Raw genomic sequence first — 17804 nt, forward strand, 5'->3', positions numbered from 1 at the left:
ATGTTGATTGGTGGAGATGTCATGTTGACTGGTGGTGATGTCAAGTTGACTAGTGGTGAGGTCATGGTGACTGGCGGTGATGTAATGGTGACAGGTGGTGAGGACATTGTGACTGGTGGTGAGGTCATGGTGACTGGAGGTGATGTCTTGGTGTCTGGTGGTGAGGTAATGGTGACAGGTGGTGTGGTCATAATTGGTATAGATGTCATGTTGACTGGTGGTGAGGTCATGTTGACTTGTGGTGGTGACGTCATATTGAATGGTGGTGATGTTATGGTGACTGGTCGTGAGGTCATGGTGACAGGTGGTGAGGTCATGGTGACAGGTGGTGAGGTCTTGGTGACTGGTGGTGAGGAAATGGTGACTGTTGGTGAGGTCACAGTGACAGGTGGTGAGGTTATGGTGACGGAAGATGAGGTCATGGTGATTGGAGGTGAGGTCATGGTGACTGGTGGTGATGTCATGGTGACTGTTGGTGAGGTCACAGTGACAGATGGTGAGGTCATGGTGATGGGAGGTGAGGTCATGGTAACTGGTGGTGAGGTCATGGTGACTGGAGGCGAGATCATGGTCACTGGTGGTGAGGTCATGCTTACTGGTAGTGAGGTCATGGTGAGTTGTGATGAGGTTGTGGTTTCAGGTGGTGGTGATGTCATGGTGACTGGTGGTGACGTCATGGTGACAAGTGGTGAGGTCACGGTGACGGGAGGTGAGGTAATGGTTACTGGAGGTGAGGTCATGGTGACTGGTGATGAGCTCATGCTAACTGGTAGTGAGGTCATGGTGACTGGTGGTGAGGTCATGATGACTGGTGGTGAGGTCATGGTGACGGAAGGTGTGGTCATGGTGACTGGTGATGAGGACATAGTTTCAGTAGGTGGTGATGTCTTGGTGACTGGTGGTGATGTCATGGTTACTGGTGATGAGGTCATTGTTTCAGGTGGTGGTGATGACATGGTGACTGGAGGCGAGATCATGGTTACTGGTGGTGAGGTCATGCTTAATGGTGGTAAGGTCATGGTGACGGAAGGTGAGGTCATGGTGATTAGAGGTGAGGTCATGGTGACTGGTGGTGAGGTCATGGTGACTGGAGGCGAGATCATGGTTACTGGTGGTGAGGTCATGCTTACTGGTAGTGAGGTCATGGTGACTGGTTGTGAGGTCATGGTGACTTGTGATGAGGTCATGGTTTCAGGTGGTGATGATGTCAAGGTGACTGGTGGTGACGTCATGGTGACAAGTGGTGAGGTCATGGTGACTGGTGGTGAGGTCATGGTGACTGGAGGTGTGGTCATGGTGACTGATGATGAGGACATGGTTTCAGTAGGTGGTGATGTCTTGGTGACTGGTGGTGAGGTCATGGTGACAGGTGGTGAGGTCATGGTGACAGGTGGTGAGGAAATGGTGACTGTAGGTGAGGTCATGGTGACTGGTGGTGAGGTCATGGTGACTGGTGGTGAGGTCATGGTGACTTGTGATGAGGACATGGTTTCAGGTGGTGGTGATGTCATGGTGACTGGTGGTGAGGATATGGTGACTGAGGGTGAAGTCATGGTGACGGGAGGTGAGGTAGTGGTGACTGGTGGTGAGGTCAAGGTGACGGAAGGTGAGGTCATGGTGATTGGAGGTGAGGTCATGCTATCTGGAAGAGAGGTCATGGTGACTTGTGGTGAGGTCATGGTGACTTGTGATGAGGTCATGGTTTCTGGTGGTGGTGATGTCATGGTGACTGGTCGTGACGTCATGGTGACAAGTGGTGAGTTCATGGTGACGGGAGGTGAGGTCATGGTTACTGGAGGTAAGGTCCTGGTTACTGGTGGCGAGGTCATGCTAACTGGTAGAGAGGTCATGGTTACTGGTGGTGAGGTCATGGTGACTGGAGGTGAGGTATAGGTGACTGGTGGTGAGGTAATGGTGACAGGTGGTGAGGTATTGGTGACAGGTGGTGGTGATGTCATGGTGACTGGTGGTGAAGTTATGGTGACAGGTGGTGAGGTCATGGTGACTGGTGGTGAGGTAATGGTGACTGATGGTGAGGTCATGGTGACTGGAGGCGAGATCATGGTCACTGGTGGTGAGGTCATGCTTACTGGTAGTGAGGTCATGGTGACTTGTGATGAGGTCATGGTTTCAGGTGGTGGTGATGTCATGGTGACTGGTGGTGACGTCATGGTGACAAGTGGTGAGGTCATGGTGACGGGAGGTGAGGTAATGGTTACTGGAGGTGAGGTCATGGTGACTGGTGATGAGCTCATGCTAACTGGTAGTGAGGTCATGGTGACTGGTGGTGAGGTCATGATGACTGGTGGTGAGGTCATGGTGACGGAAGGTGTGGTCATGGTGACTGGTGATGAGGACATAGTTTCAGTAGGTGGTGATGTCTTGGTGACTGGTGGTGATGTCATGGTTACTGGTGATGAGGTCATTGTTTCAGGTGGTGGTGATGACATGGTGACTGGAGGCGAGATCATGGTTACTGGTGGTGAGGTCATGCTTACTGGTGGTAAGGTCATGGTGACGGAAGGTGAGGTCATGGTGATTAGAGGTGAGGTCATGGTGACTGGTGGTGAGGTCATGGTGACTGGAGGCGAGATCATGGTTACTGGTGGTGAGGTCATGCTTACTGGTAGTGAGGTCATGGTGACTGGTTGTGAGGTCATGGTGACTTGTGATGAGGTCATGGTTTCAGGTGGTGATGATGTCAAGGTGACTGGTGGTGACGTCATGGTGACAAGTGGTGAGGTCATGGTGACTGGTGGTGAGGTCATGGTGACTGGAGGTGTGGTCATGGTGACTGATGATGAGGACATGGTTTCAGTAGGTGGTGATGTCTTGGTGACTGGTGGTGAGGTCATGGTGACAGGTGGTGAGGTCATGGTGACAGGTGGTGAGGAAATGGTGACTGTAGGTGAGGTCATGGTGACTGGTGGTGAGGTCATGGTGACTGGTGGTGAGGTCATGGTGACTTGTGATGAGGACATGGTTTCAGGTGGTGGTGATGTCATGGTGACTGGTGGTGAGGTCATTGTGACTGGTGGTGAGGTCATGGTTACTGGTGGTGAGGTCATGGTGACTGGAGGTGAGGTATAGGTGACTGGTGGTGAGGTAATGGTGACAGGTGGTGAGGTATTGGTGACAGGTGGTGGTGATGTCATGGTGACTGGTGGTGAAGTCATGGTGACAGGTGGTGAGGTCATGGTGACTGGTGGTGAGGTAATGGTGACTGATGGTGAGGTCATGGTGACTGGAGGCGAGATCATGGTCACTGGTGGTGAGGTCATGCTTACTGGTAGTGAGGTCATGGTGACTTGTGATGAGGTCATGGTTTCAGGTGGTGGTGATGTCATGGTGACTGGTGGTGACGTCATGGTGACAAGTGGTGAGGTCATGGTGACGGGAGGTGAGGTAATGGTTACTGGAGGTGAGGTCATGGTGACTGGTGATGAGCTCATGCTAACTGGTAGTGAGGTCATGGTGACTGGTGGTGAGGTCATGATGACTGGTGGTGAGGTCATGGTGACGGAAGGTGTGGTCATGGTGACTGGTGATGAGGACATAGTTTCAGTAGGTGGTGATGTCTTGGTGACTGGTGGTGATGTCATGGTTACTGGTGATGAGGTCATTCTTTCAGGTGGTGGTGATGACATGGTGACTGGAGGCGAGATCATGGTTACTGGTGGTGAGGTCATGCTTACTGGTGGTAAGGTCATGGTGACGGAAGGTGAGGTCATGGTGATTAGAGGTGAGGTCATGGTGACTGGTGGTGAGGTCATGGTGACTGGAGGCGAGATCATGGTTACTGGTGGTGAGGTCATGCTTACTGGTAGTGAGGTCATGGTGACTGGTTGTGAGGTCATGGTGACTTGTGATGAGGTCATGGTTTCAGGTGGTGATGATGTCAAGGTGACTGGTGGTGACGTCATGGTGACAAGTGGTGAGGTCATGGTGACTGGTGGTGAGGTCATGGTGACTGGAGGTGTGGTCATGGTGACTGATGATGAGGACATGGTTTCAGTAGGTGGTGATGTCTTGGTGACTGGTGGTGAGGTCATGGTGACAGGTGGTGAGGTCATGGTGACAGGTGGTGAGGAAATGGTGACTGTAGGTGAGGTCATGGTGACTGGTGGTGAGGTCATGGTGACTGGTGGTGAGGTCATGGTGACTTGTGATGAGGACATGGTTTCAGGTGGTGGTGATGTCATGGTGACTGGTGGTGAGGTCATTGTGACTGGTGGTGAGGTCATGGTTACTGGTGGTGAGGTCATGGTGACTGGAGGTGAGGTATAGGTGACTGGTGGTGAGGTAATGGTGACAGGTGGTGAGGTATTGGTGACAGGTGGTGGTGATGTCATGGTGACTGGTGGTGAAGTCATGGTGACAGGTGGTGAGGTCATGGTGACTGGTGGTGAGGTAATGGTGACTGATGGTGAGGTCATGGTGACTGGAGGTGAGGTCATGGTGACTGGTGGTGAGGTAATGGTGACTGATGGTGAGGTAATGTTGACTGGTGGTGAGGTCATGTTGACTAGTGGTGAGGTCATAGTGACTGGTGGTGAGGTCATGATTGGTGGAGATGTCATGTTGACTGGTGGTGAGGTCATGTTAACTTGTGGTGGTGACGTCATATTACCTGGTGGTGATGTTATGGTGACTGGTGGTGAGGTCTTGGTGACAGGTGGTGAGGACATGGTGACTGTTGGTGAGGTCATGGTGACGGGAGGTGAGGTCATGGTGACTGGAGGTGAGGTTATGGTGACTGGTGACGAGGTCATGCTAACTGGTAGTGAGGTCTTGGTAACTTGTGGTGAGGTCATGGTGACTGGAGGTGAGGTCATTGTGACTGGTGGTGAGGTCCTGGTTACTGGTGGTGAGGTCATGCTAACTGGTAGAGAGGTCATGGTGACTGGTGGTGAGGTCATGGTGGCTGGAGGTGAGGTCATGGTGACTGGAGGTGAGGTCATGGTGACTGGTGGTGAGGTAATGGTGACAGGTGGTGGTGATGTCATGGTGAATGGTGGTGACGTCTTGGTGACAAGTGGTGAGGTCATGGTGATGGGAGGTGAGGTCATGGTTACTGGAGGTGAGGTCCTTTTTACTGGTGGTGAGGTCATGCTAACTGGTAGAGAGGTCTTGGTGACTGGTGGTGAGGTCATGGTGACTGGAGGCGAGGTCATGGTGACTGGAGGTGAGGTCATGGTGACTGGTGGTGAGGTCATGGTGACAGGTGGTGAGGTCATGGTGACTGGTGGTGAGGAAATGGTGACTGAGGGTGAGGTCATGGTGACGGGAGGTGAGGTAGTGGTGACTGGTGGTGAGGTCATGATTGGTGGATATGTCATGTTGACTGGTGGTGAGGTCATGTTGATTTGTGATGGTGACGTCATATTAATTGGTGGTGATGTTATGGTGTCTGGTGGTGAGATCATGGTGACTGGTTGTGATGTCATGGTGACTGGATGTGAGGTCATGGTTACTGGTGATGAGCTCATGCTAACTGGTGGTGAGGTCATGGTGACTGGTGGTGAGGTCATGGTGACTTGTGATGAGGTCATGGTGACTGGTGGTGAGGTAATGGTGACAGGTGGTGGTGATGTCATGATGACTGGTGGTGAGGTCATGGTGACAGGTGGTGAGGTCATGGTGACTGGTGGTGAGGAAATGGTGACTGAGGGTGAGGTCATGGTGACGGGAGGTAAGGTAGTGGTGACTGGTGGTGAGGTCATGATTGGTGGAGATGTCATGTTGACTGGTGGTGAGGTCATGTTGACTTGTGGTGGTGACGTCATATTAATTGGTGGTGATGTCATGGTGACTGGATGTGAGGTCATGGTTACTGGTGATGAGCTCTTGCTAACAGGTGGTGAGTTAATGGTGACTGGTGGTGAGGTCATGGTGACTGGTGGTGAGGTCAAAGTGACTGGTGGTGAGGTCATGGTGACTGGTGGTGATGTCATGGTAACTTGATGTGAGGTCATGGTGACTTGTGATGAGGTCATGGTTCCAGGTGGTGGTGATGTCATGGTGACCTTTGGTGAGGTCATGGTGACGGGAGGTGAGGTCATGGTGACTGGAGGTGAGGTCATGGTGACAGGTGGTGGTGATGTCATGGTGACTGGTGGTGACGTCTTGGTGACAAGTGGTGAGGTCATGGTGATGGGAGGTGAGGTCATGGTTAGTGGAGGTGAGGTCCTGGTTACTGGTGGTGAGGTCATGCTAACTGGTAGAGAGGTCTTGGTGACTGGTGGTGAGGTCATGGTGACTGGAGGTGAGGTCATGGTGACTGGAGGTGAGGTCATGGTGATGGGAGGTGAGGTCATGGTGACAGGTGGTGAGGTCATGGTGACTGGTTGTGATGTCAGGGTGACTTTTGGTGAGGTCACAGTGACAGGTGGTGAGGTCATGGTGATGGGAGGTGAGGTCATGGTGACTGGTGGTGAGGTCATGGTGACTGGAGGCGAGATTATGGTTACTGGTGGTGAGGTCCTGCTTACTGGTAGTGAGATCATGGTGACTGGTGGTGACGTCATGGTGACAAGTGGTGAGTTCATGGTGACGGGAGGTGAGGTCATGGTTACTGGAGGTGAGGTCCTGGTTACTGGTGGCGAGGTCATGCTAACTGGTAGAGAGGTAATGGTTACAGGTGGTGAGGTATTGGTGACAGGTGGTGGTGATGTCATGGTGACTGGTGGTGAAGTCATGGTGACAGGTGGTGAGGTCATGGTGACTGGTGGTGAGGTGATGGTGACTGATGGTGAGGTAATGTTGACTGGTGGTGAGGTCATGTTGACTAGTGGTGAGGTCATAGTGACTGGTGGTGAGGTCATGGTTTCGGGTGGTGGTGATGTCATGGTGACTGGTGGTGAGGTCATGGTGACAGGTGGTGATGTCATGGTGACTGTAGGTGAGGTCATGGTGACTGGTGGTGAGGTAATGGTGACTGATGGTGAGGTAATTGTGACTGGTGGTGAGGTAATGGTGACAGGTGACGAGGTCATGATTGGTGGAGATGTCATGTTGACTGGTGGTGAGGTCATGTTAACTTGTGGTGGTGACGTCATATTACCTGGTGGTGATGTTATGGTGACTGGTAGTGAGGTCTTGGTGACGGGAGGTGAGGTCATGGTGACTCGAGGTGAGGTCATGGTGACTGGTGGTGAGGTAATGGTGACAGGTGGTGGTGAGGTCATGGTGACTGGAGGTGAGGTCTTGGTGACTGGAGGTGAGGTCATGGTGACTGGTGGTGAGGTCATGGTGACTGGTGGTGATGTCATGGTGACTTTTGGTGAGGTCACAGTGACAGGTGGTGAGGTCATGGTGATGGGAGGTGAGGTCATGGTGACTGGTGGTGAGGTCATGGTGACTGGTGGTGAGGTCATGGTTACTGGTGGTGAGGTCATGGTGACTGGAGGTGAGGTAATGCTAACTGGTAGAGAGGTCTTGGTGACTGGTGGTGAGGTCATGGTGACTGGAGGTGAGGTCATGGTGACTGGAGGTGAGGTCATGGTGACTGGTGGTGAGGTCATGGTGACTGGTGGTGATGTCATGGTGACTGGTGGTGATGTCATGGTGACTTTTGGTGAGGTCACAGTGACAGGTGGTGAGGTCATGGTGAAGGGAGTTGAGGTCATGGTGACTGGTGGTGAGGTCATGGTGACTGGAGGCGAGATTATGGTTACTGGTGGTGAGGTCATGCTTACTGGTAGTGAGGTCATGGTTACTGGTGGTGACGTCATGGTGACAAGTGGTGAGTTCATGGTGACGGGAGGTGAGGTCATGGTTACTGGAGGTGAGGTCCTGGTTACTGGTGGCGAGGTCATGCTAACTGGTAGAGAGGTCATGGTTACTGGTGGTGAGGTCATGGTGACTGGAGGTGAGGTATAGGTGACTGGTGGTGAGGTAATGGTGACAGGTGGTGAGGTATTGGTGACAGGTGGTGGTGATGTCATGGTGACTGGTGGTGAAGTCATGGTGACAGGTGGTGAGGTCATGGTGACTGGTGGTGAGGTAATGGTGACTGATGGTGAGGTCATGGTGACTGGAGGTGAGGTCATGGTGACTGGTGGTGAAGTAATGGTGACTGATGGTGAGGTAATGTTGACTGGTGGTGAGGTCATGTTGACTAGTGGTGAGGTCATAGTGACTGGTGGTGAGGTCATGGTTTCGGGTGGTGGTGATGTCATGGTGACTGGTGGTGAGGTCATGGTGACAGGTGGTGAGGTAATGGTGACTGATGGTGAGGTAATTGTGACTGGTGGTGAGGTAATGGTGACAGGTGACGAGGTCATGATTGGTGGAGATGTCATGTTGACTGGTGGTGAGGTCATGTTAACTTGTGGTGGTGACGTCATATTACCTGGTGGTGATGTTATGGTGACTGGTAGTGAGGTCTTGGTGACAGGTGGTGAGGACATGGTGACTGTTGGTGAGGTCATGGTGACGGGAGGTGAGGTCATGGTGACTCGAGGTGAGGTCATGGTGACTGGAGGTGAGGTCATGGTGACTGGTGACGAGGTCACGCTAACTGGTAGTGAGGTCTTGGTAACTTGTGGTGAGGTCATGGTGACTGGAGGTGAGGTCATTGTGACTGGTGGTGAGGTCCTGGTTACTGGTGGTGAGGTCATGCTAACTGGTAGAGAGGTCATGGTGACTGGTGGTGAGGTCATGGTGACTGGAGGTGAGGTCATGGTGACTGGAGGTGAGGTCATGGTGACTGGTGGTGAGGTAATGGTGACAGGTGGTGGTGATGTCATGGTGACTGGTGGTGACGTCTTGGTGACAAGTGGTGAGGTCATGGTGATGGGAGGTGAGGTCATGGTTACTGGAGGTGAGGTCCTTTTTACTGGTGGTAAGGTCATGCTAACTGGTAGAGAGGTCTTGGTGACTGGTGGTGAGGTCATGGTGACTGGAGGCGAGGTCATGGTGACTGGAGGTGAGGTCATGGTGACTGGTGGTGAGGTCATGATTGGTGGAGATGTCTTGTTGACTGGTGGTGAGGTCATGTTGACTTGTGGTGGTGACATCATATTAATTGGTGGTGATGTTATGGTATCTGGTGGGGAGATCATGGTGACTGGTGGTGATGTCATGGTGACTGGATGTGAGGTCATGGTTACTGGTGATGAGCTCATGCTAACTGGTGGTGAGGTCATGGTGACTGGTGGTGAGGTCATGGTGACTTGTGATGAGGTCATGGTTTCAGGTGGTGGTGATGTAATGGTGACTGGTGGTGAGGTCATGGTGACTGGTGGTGAGGTCATAGTGACTGGTGGTGAGGTCATGGTGACTGGTGGTGATGTCATGGTGACTGGATGTGAGGTCATGGTGACTTGTGATGAGGTCATGGTTCCAGGTGGTGGTGATGTCATGGTGACTGGTCGTGACGTCTTGGTGACAAGTGGTGAGGTCATGGTGATGGGAGGTGAGGTCATGGTTACTGGAGGTGAGGTCCTGGTTACTGGTGGTGAGGTCATGCTAACTGGTAGAGAGGTCTTGGTGACTGGTGGTGAGGTCATGGTGACTGGAGGTGAGGTCATGGTGACTGGAGGTGAGGTCATGGTGATGGGAGGTGAGGTCATGGTGACTGGTGGTGAGGTCATGGTGACTGGTGGTGATGTCATGGTGACTTTTGGTGAGGTCACAGTGACAGGTGGTGAGGTCATGGTGATGGGAGGTGATGTCATGGTGACTGTTGGTGAGGTCATGGTGAAGGGAGGTGAGGTCATGGTGACTGGAGGTGAGGTCATGGTGACTGGAGGTGAGGTCATGGTGACTGGTGACGAGGTCATGCTAACTGGTAGTGAGGTCTTGGTAACTTGTGGTGATGTCATGGTGACTGGATGTGAGGTCATGGTTACTGGTGATGAGCTCTTGCTAACAGGTGGTGAGGTCATGGTGACTGGTGGTGAGGTCATGGTGACTGGTGGTGAGGTCATAGTGACTGGTGGTGAGGTCATGGTGACTGGTGGTGATGTCATGGTGACTTGATGTGAGGTCATGGTGACTTGTGATGAGGTCATGGTTCCAGGTGGTGGTGATGTCATGGTGACTGTTGGTGAGGTCATGGTGACGGGAGGTGAGGTCATGGTGACTGGAGGTGAGGTCATGGTGACTGGAGGTGAGGTCATGGTGACTGGTGACGAGGTCATGCTAACTGGTAGTGAGGTCTTGGTAACTTGTGGTGAGGTCATGGTGACTGGAGGTGAGGTCATTGTGACTGGTGGTGAGGTCCTGGTTACTGGTAGTGAGGTCATGCTAACTGGTAGAGAGGTCATGGTGATGGGAGGTGAGGTCATGGTTACTGGAGGTGAGGTCCTGGTTACTGGTGGTGAGGTCATGCTAACTGGTAGAGAGGTCTTGGTGACTGGTGGTGAGGTCATGGTGACTGGTGGTGAGGTAATGGTGACTGATGGTGAGGTAATTTTGACTGGTGGTGAGGTAATGGTGACAGGTGACGAGGTCATGATTGGTGGAGATGTCATGTTGACTGATGGTGAGGTCATGTTAACTTGTGGCGGTGACGTCATATTACCTGGTGGTGATGTTATGGTGACTGGTAGTGAGGTCTTGGTGACAGGTGGTGAGGACATGGTGACTGTTGGTGAGGTCATGGTTACTGGAGGTGAGGTACTGGTTACTGGTGGTGAGGTCATGCTAACTGGTAGAGAGGTCTTGGTGACTGGTGGTGAGGTCATGGTGACTGGAGGTGAGGTCATGGTGACTGGTGGTGATGTCATGGTGACTTTTAGTGAGGTCACAGTGACAGGTGGTGAGGTCATGGTGATGGGAGGTGAGGTCATGGTGACTGGTGGTGAGGTCATGGTGACTGGTGGTGAGGTCATGGTTACTGGTGGTGAGGTCATGGTGACTGGAGGTGAGGTCATGGTGACTGGTGGTGAGGTAATGGTGACAGTTGGTGGTGAGGTAATGGCGACTGGAGGTGAGGTCATGGTGATGGGAGGTGAGGTCATGGTGACTGGTGGTGAGGTCATGGTGACTGGTGGTGATGTCATGGTGACTTTTGGTGAGGTCACAGTGACAGGTGGTGAGGTCATGGTGATGGGAGGTGAGGTCATGGTGACTGGTGGTGAGGTCATGGTGACTGGAGGCGAGATTATGGTTACTGGTGGTGAGGTCATGCTTACTGGCAGTGAGGTCATGGTGACTGGTGGTGACGTCATGGTGACAAGTGGTGAGTTCATGGTGACGGGAGGTGAGGTCATGGTTACTGGAGGTGAGGTCCTGGTTACTGGTGGCGAGGTCATGCTAACTGGTAGAGAGGTCATGGTTACTGGTGGTGAGGTCATGGTGACTGGAGGTGAGGTATAGGTGACTGGTGGTGAGGTAATGGTGACAGGTGGTGAGGTATTGGTGACAGGTGGTGGTGATGTCATGGTGACTGGTGGTGAAGTTATGGTGACTGGTGGTGAGGTAATGGTGACTGATGGTGAGGTCATGGTGACTGGAGGTGAGGTCATGGTGACTGGTGGTGAGGTAATGGTGACTGATGGTGAGGTAATGTTGACTGGTGGTGAGGTCATGTTGACTAGTGGTGAGGTCATAGTGACTGGTGGTGAGGTCATGGTTTCGGGTGGTGGTGATGTCATGGTGAATGGTGGTGAGGTCATGGTGACAGGTGGTGATGTCATGGTGACTGTTGGTGAGGTCATGGTGACTGTTGGTGAGGTCATGGTGACTCGAGGTGAGGTCATGGTGACTGGAGGTGAGGTCATGGTGACTGGTGACGAGGTCACGCTAACTGGTAATGAGGTCTTGGTAACTTGTGGTGAGGTCATGGTGACTGGAGGTGAGGTCATTGTGACTGGTGGTGAGGTCCTGGTTACTGGTGGTGAGGTCATGCTAACTGGTAGAGAGGTCATGGTGACTGGTGGTGAGGTCATGGTGACTGGAGTTGAGGTCATGGTGACTGGAGGTGAGGTAATGGTGACTGGTGGTGAGGTAATGGTGACAGGTGGTGGTGATGTCATGGTGACTGGTGGTGACGTCTTGGTGACAAGTGGTGAGGTCATGGTGATGGGAGGTGAGGTCATGGTTACTGGAGGTGAGGTCCTTTTTACTGGTGGTGAGGTCATGCTAACTGGTAGAGAGGTCTTGGTGACTGGTGGTGAGGTCATGGTGACTGGAGGCGAGGTCATGGTGACTGGAGGTGAGGTCATGGTGACTGGTGGTGAGGTCATGGTGACAGGTGGTGAGGTCATGGTGACTGGTGGTGAGGAAATGGTGACTGAGGGTGAGGTCAAGGTGACGGGAGGTGAGGTAGTGGTGACTGGTGGTGAGGTCATGATTGGTGGAGATGTCATGTTGACTGGTGGTGAGGTCATGTTGACTTGTGGTGGTGACGTCATATTAATTGGTGGTGATGTTATGGTGTCTGGTGGTGAGATCATGGTGACTGGTGGTGATGTCATGGTGACTGGATGTGAGGTCATGGTTACTGGTGATGAGCTCATGCTAACTGGTGGTGAGGTCATGGTGACTGGTGGTGAGGTCGTGGTGACTTGTGATGAGGTCATGGTTTCAGGTGGTGGTGATGTAATGGTGACTGGTGGTGAGGTCATGGTGACTGGTGGTGAGGTCATAGTGACTGGTGGTGAGGTCATGGTGACTGGTGGTGATGTCATGGTGACTGGATGTGAGGTCATGGTGACTTGTGATGAGGTCATGGTTCCAGGTGGTGGTGATGTCATGGTGACTGTTGGTGAGGTCATGGTGACGGGAGGTGAGGTCATGGTGACTGGAGGTGAGGTCATGGTTACTGGAGGTGAGGTCATGGTGACTGGTGACGTGGTCATGCTAACTGGTAGTGAGGTCTTGGTAACTTGTGGTGAGGTCATGGTGACTGGAGGTGAGGTCATTGTGACTGGTGGTGAGGTCCTGGTTACTGGTGGTGAGGTCATGCTAACTGGTAGAGAGGTCATGGTGACTGGTGGTGATGTCATGGTGACTGGTGGTGAGGTCATGGTGACTGGTGGTGAGGAAATGGTGACTGAGGGTGAGGTCATGGTGACGGGAGGTGAGGTAGTGGTGACTGGTGGTGAGGTCATGATTGGTGGAGATGTCATGTTTACTGGTGGTGAGGTCATGTTGACTTGTGGTGGTGACGTCATATTAATTGGTGGTGATGTCATGGTGACTGGTGGTGAGGTCATGGTGACTGGTGGTGAGGTAATGGTGACAGGTGGTGGTGATGTCATGGTGACTGGTGGTGACGTCTTGGTGACAAGTGGTGAGGTCATGGTGATGGGAGGTGAGGTCATGGTTACTGGAGGTGAGGTCCTGGTTACTGGTGGTGAGGTCATGCTAACTGGTAGAGAGGTCTTGGTGACTGGTGGTGAGGTCATGGTGACTGGAGGTGAGGTCATGGTGACTGGTGGTGATGTCATGGTGACTGGTGGTGAGGTCATGGTGACAGGTGGTGAGGTCATGGTGACTGGTGGTGAGGAAATGGTGACTGAGGGTGAGGTCATGGTGACGGGAGGTGAGGTAGTGGTGACTGGTGGTGAGGTCATGATTGGTGGAGATGTCATGTTGACTGGTGGTGAGGTCATGTTGACTTGTGGTGGTGACGTCATATTAATTGGTGGTGATGTCATGGTGACTGGATGTGAGGTCATGGTTACTGGTGATGAGCTCATGCTAACAGGTGGTGAGGTCATGGTGACTGGTGGTGAGGTCATGGTGACTTGTGATGAGGTCATCGTTTCAGGTGGTGGTGATGTAATGGTGATTGGTGGTGAGGTCAAAGTGACTGGTGTTGAGGTCATGGTGACTGGTGGTGACGTCTTGGTGACAAGTGGTGAGGTCATGGTGATGGGAGGTGAGGTCATGGTTCCTGGAGGTGAGGTCCTGGTTACTGGTGGTGAGGTCATGCTAACTGGTAGAGAGGTCTTGGTGACTGGTGGTGAGGTCATGGTGACTGTTGGTGAGGTCATGGTGACTGGAGGTGAGGTCATGGTGACTGGTGGTGAGGTCATGGTGACTGGATGTGAGGTCATGGTGACTTGTGATGAGGTCATGGTTCCAGGTGGTGGTGATGTCATGGTGACTGTTGGTGAGGTCATGGTGACGGGAGGTGAGGTCATGGTGACTGGAGGTGAGGTCATGGTGACTGGTGGTGAGGTCCTGGTTACTGGTGGTGAGGTCATGCTAACTGGTAGAGAGGTCATGGTGACTGGTGGTGAGGTCATGGTGACTGGAGGTGAGGTCATGGTGACTGGAGGTGAGGTCATGGTGACTGGTGATGAGGTAATGGTGACAGGTGGTGGTGATGTCATGGTGACTGGTGGTGACGTCTTGGTGACAAGTGGTGAGGTCATGGTGATGGGAGGTGAGGTCATGGTTACTGGAGGTGAGGTCCTGGTTACTGGTGGTGAGGTCATGCTAACTGGTAGAGAGGTCTTGGTGACTGGTGGTGAGGTCATGGTGACTGGAGGTGAGGTCATGGTGACTGTTGGTGAGGTCATGGTGACTGGAGGTGAGGTCATGGTGACTGGTGGTGAGGTCATGGTGACTGGTGGTGATGTCATGGTGACTTTTGGTGAGGTCACAGTGACAGGTGGTGAGGTCATCGTGATGGGAGGTGAGGTCATGGTGACTGGTGGTGAGGTCATGGTGACTGGTGGTGAGGTCATGGTTACTGGTGGTGAGGTCATGGTGACTGGAGGTGAGGTCATGGTGACTGGTGGTGAGGTTATGGTGACAGTTGGTGGTGATGTCATGGTGACTGGTGGTGACGTCTTGGTGACAAGTGGTGAGGTCATGGTGATGGGAGGTGAGGTCATGGTTACTGGAGGTGAGGTCCTGGTTACTGGTGGTGAGGTAATGGTGACAGGTGGTGGTGATGTCATGGTGACTGGTGGTGAGGTTATGGTGACAGGTGGTGAGGTCATGGTGACTGGTGGTGAGGAAATGGTGACTGAGGGTGAGGTCATGGTGACGGGAGGTGAGGTAGTGGTGACTGGTGGTGAGGTCATGATTGGTGGAGATGTCATGTTGACTGGTGTTGAGGTCATGTTGACTTGTGGTGGTGACGTCATATTAATTGGTGGTGATGTCATGGTGACTGGATGTGAGGTCATGGTTACTGGTGATGAGCTCTTGCTAACAGGTGGTGAGGTCATGGTGACTGGTGGTGATGTCATGGTGACTTGATGTGAGGTCATGGTGACTTGTGATGAGGTCATGGTTCCAGGTGGTGGTGATGTCATGGTGACTGTTGGTGAGGTCATGGTGACGGGAGGTGAGGTCATGGTGACTGGAGGTGAGGTCATGGTGACTGGAGGTGAGGTCATGGTGACTGGTGACGAGGTCATGCTAACTGGTAGTGAGGTCTTGGTAACTTGTGGTGAGGTCATGGTGACTGGAGGTGAGGTCATTGTGACTGGTGGTGAGGTCCTGGTTACTGGTGGTGAGGTCATGCTAACTGGTAGAGAGGTCATGGTGACTGGTGGTGAGGTCATGGTGACTGGAGGTGAGGTCATGGTGACTGGAGGCGAGGTCATGGTGACTGGTGGTGAGGTAATGGTGACAGGTGGTGGTGATGTCATGGTGACTGGTGGTGACGTCTTGGTGACAAGTGGTGAGGTCATGGTGATGGGAGGTGATGTCATGGTGACTTTTGGTGAGGTCACAGTGACAGGTGGTGAGGTCATGGTGATGGGAGGTGAGGTCATGGTGACTGGTGGTGAGGTCATGGTGACTGGAGGCGAGATTATGGTTACTGGTGGTGAGGTCATGCTTACTGGTAGTGAGGTCAGGGTGACTGGTGGTGACGTCATGGTGACAAGTGGTGAGTTCATGGTGACGGGAGGTGAGGTCATGGTTACTGGAGGTGAGGTCCTGGTTACTGGTGGCGAGGTCATGCTAACTGGTAGAGAGGTCATGGTTACTGGTGGTGAGGTCATGGTGACTGGAGGTGAGGTCATGGTGACTGGTGGTGAGGTAATGGTGACAGGTGGTGGTGATGTCATGGTGACTGGTGGTGACGTCTTGGTGACAAGTGGTGAGGTCATGGTGATGGGAGGTGAGGTCATGGTTACTGGAGGTGAGGTCCTGGTTACTGGTGTTGAGGTCATGCTAACTGGTAGAGAGGTCTTGGTGACTGGTGGTGAGGTCATGGTGACTGGAGGTGAGGTCATGGTGACTGGAGGTGAAGTCATGGTGACTGGTGGTGAGGTAATGGTGACAGGTGGTGGTGATGTCATGGTGACTGGTGGTGAGGAAATGGTGACTGAGGGTGAGGTCATGGTGACGGGAGGTGAGGTAGTGGTGACTGGTGGTGAGGTCATGATTGGTGGAGATGTCATGTTGACTGGTGGTGAGGTCATGTTGACTTGTGGTGGTGACGTCATATTAATTGGTGGTGATGTTATGGTGTATGGTGGTGAGGTCATGGTGACTGGTGGTGATGTCATGGTGACTGGATGTGAGGTCATGGTTACTGGTGATGAGCTCATGCTAACTGGTGGTGACGTCATGGTGACTGGTGATGAGGTCATGGTGACTTGTGATGAGGTCATGGTGACTGGTGGTGATGTCATGGTGACTGGATGTGAGGTCATGATGACTTGTGATGAGGTCATGGTTCCAGGTGGTGGTGATGTCATGGTGACTGGTGGTGAGGTCATGGTGACTGGTGGTGAGGTCATAGTGACTGGTGGTGAGGTCATGGTGACTGGTGGTGATGTCATGGTGACTGGATGTGAGGTCATGGTGACTTGTGATGAGGTCATGGTTCCAGGTGGTGGTGATGTCATGGTGACTGGTGGTGACGTCATGGTGACAAGTGGTGAGGTCATGGTGACGGGAGGTGAGGTCATGGTAACTGGAGGTGACGTCATGGTGACTGGTGGTGAGGTCATGGTGACTGGAGGTGAAGTCATGGTGACTGGTGATGAGGTCATTGTTTCAGGTGGTGGTGATGACATGGTGACTGGTGGTGAGGTCTTGGTGACAGGTGATGAGGACATGGTGACTGGTGGTGAGGTCATGGTGACTAGTGGTGAGGTTATAGTGACTGGTGGTGAGGTCATGGTTTCGGGTGGTGTTGATGTCATGGTGACTGGTGGTGAGGTCTTGGTGACTGGTGGTGAGGTCATGGTGACTGGTGGTGAGGTCATGGTGACTGGTGGTGAGGTCGTGGTGACTTGTGATGAGGTCATGGTTTCAGGTGGTGGTGATGTAATGGTGACTGGTGGTGAGGTCATGGTGACTGGTGGTGAGGTCATAGTGACTGGTGGTGAGGTCATGGTGACTGGTGGTGATGTCATGGTGACTGGATGTGAGGTCATGGTGACTTGTGATGAGGTCATGGTTCCAGGTGGTGGTGATGTCATGGTGACTGTTGGTGAGGTCATGGTGACGGGAGGTGAGGTCATGGTGACTGGAGGTGAGGTCATGGTGACTGGAGGTGAGGTCATGGTGACTGGTGACGTGGTCATGATAACTGGTAGTGAGGTCTTGGTAACTTGTGGTGAGGTCATGGTGACTGGAGGTGAGGTCATTGTGACTGGTGGTGAGGTCCTGGTTACTGGTGGTGAGGTCATGCTAACTGGTAGAGAGGTCATGGTGACTGGTGGTGAGGTCATGGTGACTGGAGGTGAGGTCATGGTGACTGGAGGTGAGGTCATGGTGACTGGTGGTGAGGTAATGGTGACAGGTGGTGGTGATGTCATGGTGACTGGTGGTGACGTCTTGGTGACAGGTGACGAGGTCATGATTGGTGGAGATGTCATGTTGACTGGTGGTGAGGTCATGTTAACTTGTGGTGGTGACGTCATATTACCTGG

Source organism: Pleuronectes platessa, chromosome 3 (assembly GCF_947347685.1).
Source record: "Pleuronectes platessa chromosome 3, fPlePla1.1, whole genome shotgun sequence".
Lineage (NCBI taxonomy): Eukaryota > Metazoa > Chordata > Actinopteri > Pleuronectiformes > Pleuronectidae > Pleuronectes > Pleuronectes platessa.